We start from the raw sequence: 12,762 nt of genomic DNA on the forward strand, positions 1-12,762 counted from the left end.
CAAACACAAACTACTATGAGCCCTCTGGTTCTCCCTACATGTTAGAGACAGTCTCTGCTCACAATGAAACATGCACTATGCAAGAATTATTCTGCAGGCTGCAGGACCCTGAAGGGGTGGGACACCCACGCCCCCGACTCAGAGAAGGGCATTTGGCAAGTGACTGACAAATGTGTATTTCCTTAAGCAACCTGGCTCCTTGTTGCGGTGGTGGTTGTAGCTTGTGCCTTACTTGGTGCATAAGGAAGTGTCCCAGACCAGAGTCTGCCACGCAGTTCGCAGGCTTGAAAACAATTCCTTAGACCAAATGCTCACACGTCAGAATCCAGGAGCCTGTAGACAGATGTTCCCTCTTGGTGCATCTGCAGGAGCGAGGCAAGCTTTGTTAAGAAGAATTAGGAGAGGGAGCCAGGTTGTCTCTCCTGCTAATAAATCTGAATTCCTTTAATCCCTCCATAGCCATCACCCCGTCGCCCTCCCCCCGAGTTGCTTTCACCCTCCCCTCCCTAGCCTTTTGTTTTTCTTTCCTGTTCTGTAATTAGGTAATTTTGTGTAGTTTGGTAAATCACCGGTTGTTATTTATTTATTTCCCTTGGTTTATTCACCATTATTTGTTCTTTCCAAAGTCTCTTCAAGATAGAGAGAGCCTCATTCTTCCCATGGCTCTGAGGCACAGAAAAGGCAAAAGATACGGCCTGGGACCACAGAGCATGTCGGCTGTGATGGATCCAACCCTATCCCCAGACCGTGCCTGGCAACTTTCAGCTAGGAAGATGAACCCAGGACACGCATGTCTGTCTTCCGAGCCCTGGGCCCCCTCATCTAAATGGCAGACCCTCTGCCACCTTTCTGTAAGCAGAACTCCTGGGGCTTTGAGCCTAAATCTTATGAGGTTATCCTCACCTGTCAGTAGAAGAAATGATTAGGAGGCTAAAAGGGGCAATAGTGACCCTATTGTTGATTGAACCACAATGCCAGAAATGTACAAAAATGTCAAAATCCTCCATTAGGTGACAGAGCAGCTCCCCCAGTCCCGCCCTCTCCCCGTTCTGTTTTCCACCCCTCTTAAGCACCTGCTGTTCATACATTTTTCATCCTCTTATCTCGCGATCATCTCTAGCTATCTTCCAAGCATGGACAGATGCAAGGAATCACTTCTTCACCCCCAGGGCCTCCAGCTGTCTTTGTGCCATTACTTAAACATCACTAGAATTTCCACTTCTTCTAGCCACTTTTGCCAGATGAATGTTGTCATTCTCTGACTTCACAAAGCACGAACTCTTGCCACATTCAACTCATATACGTGTTTGGACCTTATCCTTCCAGGTCTGTTCAAAGGTTACCATTCAGTTGTGTTTTGCCCGCAGTTGTGCATGTTCTGGGTGGCTTCCAGCTGCCCTTCCAGAGCCTCTCTCCCGCCTGCTCCACCCTGCTCCAAGTCTCTGGAGGCTGACCCCAATGGACCATATCAAGGGGTCTCCATTGTGGTTTTCCTCTGGACTGGGCCAGGGAGAAGCACTATCTGGAGGTCAAAGAGAATGAAGAAAGTGAGAAACCAGCCCCTCCGCTCCTTCCTTGCCGCCCTCTCTCGGGTTGACCCAGCTTCCCTGCAGAAGAAGCAACGCAGTCCTCCCCATAGAGGAGAGGACTGTATTCATTCCCTGGGGCTGCTATAACAAATCACTACAAACTTGGTGGCTTAAAGCAGCAGAAACTTGCCCTCTCACAGTGCTGGAGGTCAGAAATCTGGAACCAAAGTGTCGGCAGGGCCACGTTCCCTGGGGATCCTCTGAGGGGGATCTGTGCTCTGCCTCTCAGACTCCAGCGCTGTCAGGACCCATGTGGCCCCATCACTCATCTCTGCCTCCGTGGTCACGTGGCCTCCCCCTTTCCCCTGTCTTCTCCTTTGCTGTCTGTCTTGAACTCCCTCGGCTCTTCCTTTATAAGGACACATCATTGGATTTAGGACCCACATGGATAATCCAGGATTATCATCTCAAAATCTTTAAATAGATTTGTAAAGACTCTTTTCCCAAATAAAGTAACATCTACAGATTCCAGGGATTAGGGTGTGGATTTATCTTTTGGGGGCCACCACTCACCCCATGACAACTACCCCCTCTGGGTTCTAGCTAGTTCTCTCCAGAACTACCTGGAGGGCCCCTTAAAACCCACAGGCCTGGACCACATCCCCAGAATTCAGTGGGTCTGGGTGAGACTCAAGAATTTATACTTTTGACAAGTTCCCAAGGGAGGCTGAAACTCTTAGTCTGGAGACCATAGTTTGAAAACCACTGGCTTAAACAATAAAAAAAAAAATGTCCTCTCATAAGCAAAATGACCTTGGAGAGGGTGGTCCAAGGTCAGTTGACACGCTGGCTCGATCAGGTCCTTTAGGACCTGGCTGTACCCTGCTCTGTCTTCCTCAGCATCTCAGCCTCAGTCTTGACTTGGCCCTCACAGCTGCGACCTGATCCAGCAGCTCCAGGCATCCTCTGAAGACCAGTGGGTGGCCTGTGAAAGAGATCACCCTTCTTTAGGATGAGAACCTCTCTCTGAAGTCTTCCAGTTAGTGTCTCCTTATACCACTTTGGCCAGAATTACATCCCACGCTGTGTCTAAACCAACCACTGCCAATGGGGACAGAACAACAGTGATTCGGTTATACTAATCTGTCTCTCAAAAGTAGAGTCAACAGCAAAGACATTAATGGGTCTGCTGACTGTGGAAAAAGAGTACATATCTCCTAAAGTTTTGTACCTGTGGGAGCACTTACTGGTTGTGATTTGTTCAACAAATGTTTTCATCTTCCTCCTTCTCGTTCCAGAACCTAAAGTCCTATGTAGAGGGAGGGGGACATGTCCAAGGGCCCAAAGCCTAGTGCCCATGTTCAGACAACACTGGTTTATAACCCAAGTAGGAAAACTCATAACCCTTCCCTAGGACTGAACTACAATACCCTCTTTCTGCAAAGCTGCTAAGTAGGGACTGCTAGTGGTCACATACCTACCAGAGGAAAGCCCCTCGGAAGGCGTCACCACTAACTAGCAGTCGAAGAAAAGCACAAACAAGTAGAGATGGGAAAACAATGATGAAGAGGGGTCCTGATTTTGATGCCAAAAACTCAGCCTCTGTGCACAAATCAAATCTTAGAGACAGAGTTTTGGGTGAAGTGGAAAAGAAGAGCTTTATTCCTTTGCCAGGCAAAGGGGGACACAGTAGACTCATGCCTTGAAAACTGTGTGTCCCGAGTTGGAAGGATTTGGAGAGGAGTTTTACAGCAATGGTTCAAGGGTGGGTTGCTGATAACATCAGGGTGTGTGCAGGGCCTACACTCCTTTAATCTGGTCTCAGTTAATCTCTCAATGAGCTTCTCTAGTTCCTTTAATCTGTGTGTGCAGTGCTAAGTTACTTCAGTGTCCAGCTCTCTGTGACCCTGCAGACTGTAGCCTGCCAGGCTCCTCTGTTCATGGGATTCTCCATGCAAGAATACTGGGGTGGGTTGCCAGGCCCTGCTCCAGCGGATCTTCTCAACCCAAGCATAGAACCTGCATCTCTTAAGTCCCTTGTATGAGTTCTTCACCACTAGCGCCACCTGGGCCTCGGGTGATCTCTCTGGAACGAAGTATGCTGACATCTTCCATTAGTTGGGAGCTTTAGTTCTATAAAGAGCTCAAAGATAGTGTTATGTTTGGAGAAGGTTATGTATAGTCCTTTAGGTGTGATCAGGACCCGGCCCCAAGGCTGCACTATTGTTTCTTGGCTGTTCCACCCTTGTCTCTTGCATCCCTTTGAAACTCAGGGAAGGTCAAGGAGGCTGGGGTCTAATCCCTACAAACAAGAAACACTGGTTTCAAGAGACAGAAAGGCTTCCATGACAGGATGGTTTCCATGCCCATGCCCACAAGGTTCTGCTTGGTTTCAATTTCTGTAGCTCTTCCTTTATTTCTATGTGTACCTCAGTGTCCGGCCCAATTATGGAATAAATGTTTCATTTGTCTAAGCTCATTGGAGCTACATTTCTGCTCCTCATAACCAAACATTTCAGATTTAGACACAGTTGGTGTCACAAAGAACAGAGGAGGAGGAGATCTGACATCCGTGTGTGAGTGGAGGTAGCCAGGGCTGCCTTGGCTCGCTCTCACATCCTACTCAGCCACACCTTCCAGACTGAAAGCAAACTGAACAGGAGGCCCACCAAAGACTACAACCGCCTCCATTATCAGGACCCAAGAAAACACAAGGCCCCTGGAAACTTCAAAGGCAGAGCAGACGCAGAGAAAAGACACATCAGGATTAGAGGGCATCATCCTTCTCTTTGCAGAAGTACTCTTGGTCATAGCAACTGGGGAACATAAGTAAAGAGCCTGTGCCCTCAGAATCCTTGCCTTTTCTACCTGGTGCTAGGGTGACTTGGGATGGGGGAGGGGGGGTTTGGTGGGGGGTGGGGGGTGAGGTAATGGTCCTGCAGCAGTAAGTGAGGCCTGAGGATTTTTCCAAGAGTGGACTTCACCAGAGGATGACCAATTCCAGACAGATTCCTTCTGGGATTTTGTTTGTTTGTTTGTTTTTTCTCAGGAGAAAGAAGCTACCCAAGCATTTGCTGAAACAGAAAGTTGTTTGTTTCTTAATGATCATACTTGTCAAGCATGCCAGCAATTCTGCTAAGGCAGTAGAGGTCTATTCAGACAGTGCTTCTGTTCCAAAGACTCATTAGGTATAATAGTTACAGCAACCAATACTGCTCCTGCCACCCCCACTCCACTTATCAACCCAACTACTCTGCCCTGCTCCCCTCCACTCCCTCCCAACACCTGCCCCCCATGGCTCAGTAATAAAGAATCCACCTGCAATGCAGGAGACACAGGTTCTCTCCCTGGGTTGGGAAGATTTCCTGAAAGAGGAAATGGCAATCCACTCTAGTATTCTTGCCTGAAAAATTTCATGGACAGAAGAACCTGGCAGACTAGAGTCCAAAGGGCCACAAAGAGTCAAACTGAGTGACTCAGTGCACACATATACTCTGTCCCCAGCACTGGGTGAAGCTCTTTACATGCTGCGTGATTCCACCACAAAACAAGAGAAATGAATTTGTTTTCCATTGACAATTGAATGAAAGCAATTTTTATTTATCCTTTTCCTTGCTAATTTCCAGTGACCCATCCCATCAGAAATCACAGTGGGAGAAAGACAGAGAAATAGGGGCAGAGCTCAAGAAGAGAGACAGGCGAGAAATGCCACAGTTTGGCAAAAACACGAGTCAAGGAATCTCCCTTTTTTTAATTACAGGAAGGGTTTGCTGGAGCCCTTCTTGTCTCCAGATGTAAGGGGCAGAGATGATGCTCTCCCCTCACTGGGTTGCTGAGAATCCCTGCAATCAGTCCAGCGGTGGTAGCTGGTGGGTCCAGGGCCGGATTTTGGCAAGAGGGACAGAACAGAAAAGGAAGCGAAACGGGTGTGTGTTTCTGCTCTTGTTGAAATGCTATTTGTCCTTCAAGGCTTCCTTCTCTGTGAACTCTTCCCCAAACTCCTTCCCACCCCACCCACCGCTATCAGAATGTACTACTCCTCCTCCTCCATCCTGCCTAGCAGTTTGTGATAAGAGCTATAATAGAGCGTTATCAGTCTTCTGTCCATAATAAGGGTGCTTGGGTCTAGAGGACAAAAATGTCTGTCCCTTCCCCCGACCAGAGGCGGAGCCCTTTCCCCCACCCCTTCAATCCAGGCTGGCCTTATAACTTGCTTTGGTCAGTAGAATGTGGCCAGAAGCAACTTCAAATGTGTCCCAAGCCTGGACCTCCAGAGGCTTTGCCTGCTGCCCCCTTGGAAGCCTTCCCCTGCATGTGACAAAGTCCAAGTTAGCCTGGGAAAGGATGAGAAGGCGTATAGAGAAAGGCTGTAGTTGTCCAGGCCATCACTGATCAGCCAGCTGACCCACCCACCACAGAGCCTGATCCAATTCAGCGGAGCTGCCCAGCAGCTCATTAGACTCAGAAGCAGCACTAAGGAATGGTGTCAGAAACCACTCATGTTGGGGGTGGCTTAGTACACAGCACCAGCGAACAGATGTGTACCCCTGTGCCTCACTGGAAAAGGGGGTGCCTCAAGACTGCACATCTTAGATGTTTCAATATCGTCTCTTCACTGGTATATTATATCCCCTGGAGAAGGAAATGGCAAACTGCTCCAGTATTCTTGCCTGGAGAATCCCATGGACAAAGAAGCCTGGTGGGCTATACCATGGGATCGCGCAGAGTCAGACACGACTGAAGTGACTTAGTATACATGTGCTGGTATATTCCTGGGACATTCAATTCTCAACCAGAACTATCAGGATGGAGCTGCACAGAGTGGAATGAAATAGAGCTAAAATGCTGGTAAAGGACGGGCAGCCACCCAGCACCCATGCGGACACTATTACGACAACCTGGCTCCCCTCCACCTCCCCAAGGCCAGTGCTTGGGAAAAAGGTTACCTGATCACCACAGCCTTTGTCTATCAATTCACTCGGGGCTGGGTTAATCCCTGCTCAGTTTCTCCCCACCTCACCAGTCTGGCTGCCCAGATGATGTAACCAGTAACCAATCTTGCAGTTGGAGCAGTCTGTTGGCTGGCTCACTTCCGTGTCCATTAAGGGAAAGCAGACGCTTTAGAAAGAACTGGAAAATATTACCAGCCACCCACTCCACTCAACTGCCCCCTCCCTTGCCCCAGTCTCCACTTCCCAGCCACATACACCCTAATCCCGAGAGACCAGGGCTCAGAGACACTGAAGCCAAAGAAAGAAGAAACTGGAAGTGTAGCCCTGCAGACCTCATGAGCTGAACCACAAGACTCCTTTGGGCATGAGAACTAGTCCTGGAAGAAATCAACTGGGGGCATCTGGGGAGCCCTGCCAGCCACCTCCTCCTTGTCCCTGGTACCTTTCCCTCCAGAGACCTTGCTGTTCAATGCCAATGAGATGGGCACAGAGGGGTCAGAGTATCCATATCTACATTGCAGAGGGGGCCATGCAGCAGATCCCCATCATTTAACTGAATTGTCAGACTTATTTCCAGGAGATGCAGTGGGTCTCAAGATTGATGACTTGAATGGATTTGGGCAAAAACTCTGGTCTGTTTGCTGAATTCAGGGTTTCGAAAACATTTCAAGACCTATGCTACTTCTCTCTGCATCAAATAACAGGTGTAGAGAATTCTACCATTGAAGAGTCAGCCCTTCCTGCCTTGGAATCTTCTGCTTTGAATGTTTTCAACAAAAATGACAGTAACATCCCAAATTGACCCCTCAAAAGCCATGAGGTCTTCGTCAAGCCTTTTTACCCTTATAGACACTTTTCTTATCTGAAAAGTGAGATGAGAATGCATCCCTACTTCACAGAGTTGTTGAGTAGAACAAATGAGATGACGTCAACAGAAGGTAATCACGCTATAGTTTATGAAAAGCGCAGTGGCAACTCTGTCCTTCCTGCTTGATTTTGCTGCAAACCTTAAACTGCTCTTAAAAAATAGTGCTGGACAGGACTTCTCTGGTGGCTCAGTGGTAAGGAATCTTCAATGCAGGAGATACAGGTTTAATCCCTGGTCCAGGAAGATCCCACATACTGCAGGGCAATTAAGCCCATGTGCCACAACTGTTGAGCCTGTGCTCTAGAGCCCCAAAACCACAACTACTGAGCCTACATGCCACAACTACTGAAGTCCCCTCACCCTAGAGCCTGTGCTCTGCAACCAGAGAATCCACCACAATGAGAAGCCTGCACACAACTAGAGAGTGGCCCCCGCTCACCGCAACTAGAGAAAAGCCTACACAGCAAAGAAGACTCAGCATACCCAAAAATAAATAAAATAATTTTTAAAAAAATAGACATTTTATTTTTTTAAAAAAGATAGTGCTGGACAAATGTGTGTTGATGGGATGATGAATGGTTGGGACTCATTTATTCAACACTCTGGGACTAGCAAAGAAGAGCAGAGTCAATGGCAGCATTTCTACCCTATCATGTCTATGGAAGAGGTGGGTTCTTAATCTATTAATGGGAAGGGAAGGACTGCATTTACTCTGAGAAAGTTTTGGCAGTCGCAGTTTAGAGATCAATTGAATAAGAGATGAGCAGTGACACTTTGGGAAGAAAATGGCTGATATTGGTCACTTGAGTTTCTGCCCAATTCAGGACCACACACTGAGGAAGGGCAGATGCTGATGTGGTGTCTCTCATTCTGTCTGCCTGGCACACCTTCTCCCTGCTTCTAGGAAATGCACCCTCCTTTCATCAGGGTGTCTTCCTCCCACCCCATGCCACTGGTATTTTACCAGGAGCTACCAGTGATGAAAATCTGCCTCTCTGATCACAGGTTGGATAGATGATCAAGGTAAGCCAATGCTTTCCTAAGACTTTCTGGACCAGACTTCTGGAAACAAAACAGGCAGTTCCTGCTTGGAGTAAAGATAGTAGGCGTGAAACCTGACACATGAGCAAAAACCAAGATAAGGGATTGTCCCTCCTCTTTTCCCCATTCCCAGTTGTCCCTGAGGCCAGCTGCACTTGGCCTCCCCTTGTTATGTTTACAGGAACCAACAAATCCCCCTTGTAGCCTGGGCTGACTATAGAAATTCTGCCATTTGTGACTATACTACTTACAATATACTACTCACAATATAACACTGGGTTGGCCAGAAAGTTCGTTTGGGTTTTTATGTAACATCTTAAGGAAAAACCTGAATGAACTTCATGGCCAGCCCAGTACAATTGTAGGTTGTATACTTCAACCTTGTCCCCTCCTTCAAAACCAGGATAACCTCCCGAGGAAAAAAAGACATTGTAAACAAAATAACTGGAAAGCCATGCAAGATGGCACTAGATTGAGCAGCTTTGAGTTAATTCCTTACTGCACCTATGTATTTATCTCTTTGATAGGCATTTTTTTCCCCAACTAACCACTGAGAATGTAAAATAGAACCTACACACGAAAATCTCACAGTCAAGAAATGAGGAAGGTAAAACCATAATTTGCACTATTATGGAATTTATACCCAGACAAGGGAAGCACAGAGGAGGGCTAATTCATTCTGAATGTCATAAGCCTGGGACAGGTATCATGAGGCAGGGTTATTATAAAGAGATAATTTGAGAGAGCAGAGATTTGGGAGTTTAGGATAATATGGATGGGATAAAAGAGACAGAAATCCTAGGAGATTGCAAGGGTAGCCAAGAAGAGCAGAAACCATAGTAGAAGTGAGTCACGTGGAGCCTAAAAGAGTGAGGTTGTTCAGGGTCCTAGACAACTCAAGGAACCAGATGTCTTCCCTCTACAGCCTACCCTAACTTCAGCATCTATATTCAGAAGTTTTGCCAGTAAGCGAACCTAGCTCCTCCCCTTCTGCTGCTTCTTCCTTCCACTGTCGACCACTATCTCACCCAGACCCTGAGCATCTCACCCTTTTTCTCCTGGATTCTGCTTACTCAAATTTCAGCTCTCCCATATGGCAGAGCTACTCCTGCCATATACTGACACACTGTGTTCTAGCATCTGTTCAGTTCAATTCAATCGCTCAGTAATGTCCAACTCTTTGCAACCCCATGGACTGCAGCATGCCAGGCCTCCCTGTCCATCACCAACTCCCAGAACTTGCTCAAACTCACGTCCATCAAGTCAGTGATGCCATCCAACCATCTCATCCTGTCATCCCCTTCTCTCCTGTCCTCAATCTTTCCCAGCATCAGGGTCTTTTCAATGAGTTAGTTCTTCCCATCAGGTGGCAAAAATATTGGAGTTTCAACTTCAGCATCAGTCCCTCCAATGAATATTCATGACTGATTTCCTTTAGGATTGACTGGTTTGATCTCCTTGTAGTCAAAGGGACTCTCAAGAGTCTTCTCCAACACTTCAAAAGCATCAGTTCTTCGGCACTCAGCTTTCTTTATAGTCCAACTCTCACATCCATACATGACTACTGGAAAATCCATAGCTTTGACTAGACGGACATTTGTCGGCAAAGTAATGTCTCTGCTTTTAATATGCTGTGTAGGTTGGTCATAGCTTTTCTTCCAAGGAGCAAGCATCTTTTAATTTCATGGCTGAAGTCACCATCTGCAGTGATTTTGGAGTCCAGAAAAATAAAGTCTGTCACTGTTTCGATTGTTTCCCCATCTATTTGCCATGAAGTAATAGGACTGGATGCCATGATCTTCGTTTTTTGAATACTGAGTTTTAAGCCAGCTTTTTCACTCTCATTTTTCACTTTCATCAAGAGGCTCTTTAGTTCCTCTTTGCTTTCTGCCATAAGTGTGGTATTATCTGCATATTTGAGGTTATTGATATTTTTCCTGGCAATCTTGATTCCAGCTTGTGCTTCCTCCAGCCCAGCATTTTGCCTGATGTACTCTACATATAAGTTAAATAAGGAGGGTGATAATATACAGCCTTGATATATGGACTCCAATAAATAGTCCCTAGATAGGGAAAAGCAAAGAAAGCTAATATAAAGGAGGATAAAACTCTCTACCAGGGATCAGCAAACTATAGCCCATGGCCAAATCTGGCTGGCTATTTGCTTTTGTAAATAAAGTTTTATTAACACACAGTCAGAATCATTTGTGCCTGCTTTTATACAGCAGCAAAATTGAATAGCTGCAGCAGAGACCACATGACCTGCAAACCTGTACTGTTTACCATCTAGATCTTTCCAAAAATTTTACCGACAGTTGCCCTACACCAGACTGCTTTCTCTGAACTTTAGCTCCAGACACCCCAATATCAAATTTTACAGTAATGCTTAAACACAATATCTCAAAAAAAAAATGTCAGCATTTGAGACATATGGAAACTTCCTAGGCTCCTTTTTTTTTAAAACTTTTTATTTTGTATTGGAGTATGGCTGATTAACAAGCTTCCCAGACTGCTCTAGTGATAAAGAACTTGCCTGCCAAAGCAGGAGACATAAGAGATGTGAATTTGATCCCTGCACCTGGAAGATCCCCTGGAGGAAGGCAGGGCAACCCAATCCAGTATTCTTGCCTGGACAGAGGATCCTGCTTGGCTACAGTCCAGGGGGGTCACAAAGAATCGGACATGACTGAAGCGGCTTAGCACGTATGCAAGCATAGCTGATTAACAATGTTGTGATAGTTTCAGGTGGACAGCAAAGGGACTCAGCTATACACAAACCTGTAACCATTCTGGAACCCTCCTGGAACCCTCTGGAACCCTTTTGTCATATAGGACTAGGTAGATGGTGTGGTCTCTCAATTGGCTTGTGCTATAGAGATTAGTTCTATATGGAACCAAAAAATATAAAGAAAAATAGATTTTTCCTTAGAACCTTTTTTTCCCTTACTACTTTTTAAGAACTCTCAATTTAGGACAGACATCACTTACGTCTGTCATGGACTATTCTTCAGAACTTCGAAGGGTTCTGGAGTCATCTGCCACCCCTGAGTCCTGCGAGGATTGTGTCCCAGACCATTCCAAACTAGCAAAGCTGATCCTATTTCTAGAGCTCACCCCCAAAGAGCATTCCACAGCCTCCCTCCTCTCACCCCATTCCGGCCTTTAAACCCATCCTCCCCCTCAGCCACCCCCATCCCCTTCCTAAGCACCTGTTGCTACAACAAAGAGAAGCTCAGGGTGGAACCTTCTGGCTTGTCCAGGTGATAAACTGAGGCCATTCGGAGATGATCATGCCATCTGTCGGATTAGCTCCTTTCAATCACCAGGCAAAGCTCTGGGGTGAGAGAGGCATTTAGAGAGCTACATGTATATAAAAAGGTGATTATGTCTAAAAGGAGATTTCTCAGTAGGCGAAGTCCACCAGCAGCTGACATGAGGCAACTTCAATGACTGAGGTGCAGCAGGCAGGATCAGATTTGTGTGGCTCTGCAGCTCTCCTGTGGGGCAGATCTGGGGACCACCCTACTCCGGAGCTCCCCCTGGGAGCTTTGTCAAGTCAGCCCCAGCCATGAGCAGCTCAGGCTGCTCCTCTCAGACTCCAAGAAGTCAGATCTAGAGTGACGATGCAAAGACCCAAAGATTTAAGGGCTGTGCACACAGCCAGTGTGAATGTTCAAAGACTGTCTTGGCTCAGAGTTTCTATTTGCTTAGTTTTATTATTCTAGAGCAGGGGCAGCAAACTTTTTCTGTAAGACTAAACTGTAAATACGTTGGGCTTTGCAGGTCGTACACGGTCTGTCGTGGCCGCTCACCTCTGCTCCAGTAACACAAAAGCAGCCACAGACATCAACCAATGGGTGTGGTCATACCCTGATATGACTTCATTTATTGACATAGAAATTTGAATTTCATATCATTTTCACATGTCATGAAATATTATTCTTTTGTTTTTCCCCCCCGCCCCAACCGTTTAAAGATATAAAATTCTTTCTCAACCTATGGGCTATACACACAGGAGACAGGACAGTTTTGGCCTGTGGGCCATGGGCAATAGACCCCTTTTTTAGAGGATCCTGCTCAAAAGATCTGATTTAGCTCTACCAAGAGTCCAAATAACTTGTCTATACACAGAACTCTAGGGGCTTCCCCAGTGGCTCAGTGGTAAAGAATTCACCTGTGATGCAGAAAACACAGGAGACGCAGGTTCGATCCTTGGGTTAGGAAGATCCCCTGGAGGAGAGCATGACAACCCACTCCTGCATTCTTACCTGGAGAATCCCACAGACAGAGGAGCCTGGCAGGCTACAGTCCATAGGATCACAAAGAGTCGGACACGACTAAAGTGACTGAGCACGCAGGAATGTACATAAGC

This window comes from Moschus berezovskii, chromosome 2, assembly GCF_049115385.1.
Source record: "Moschus berezovskii isolate FMDL1 chromosome 2, NW_MosBer_1.0, whole genome shotgun sequence".
Lineage (NCBI taxonomy): Eukaryota > Metazoa > Chordata > Mammalia > Artiodactyla > Moschidae > Moschus > Moschus berezovskii.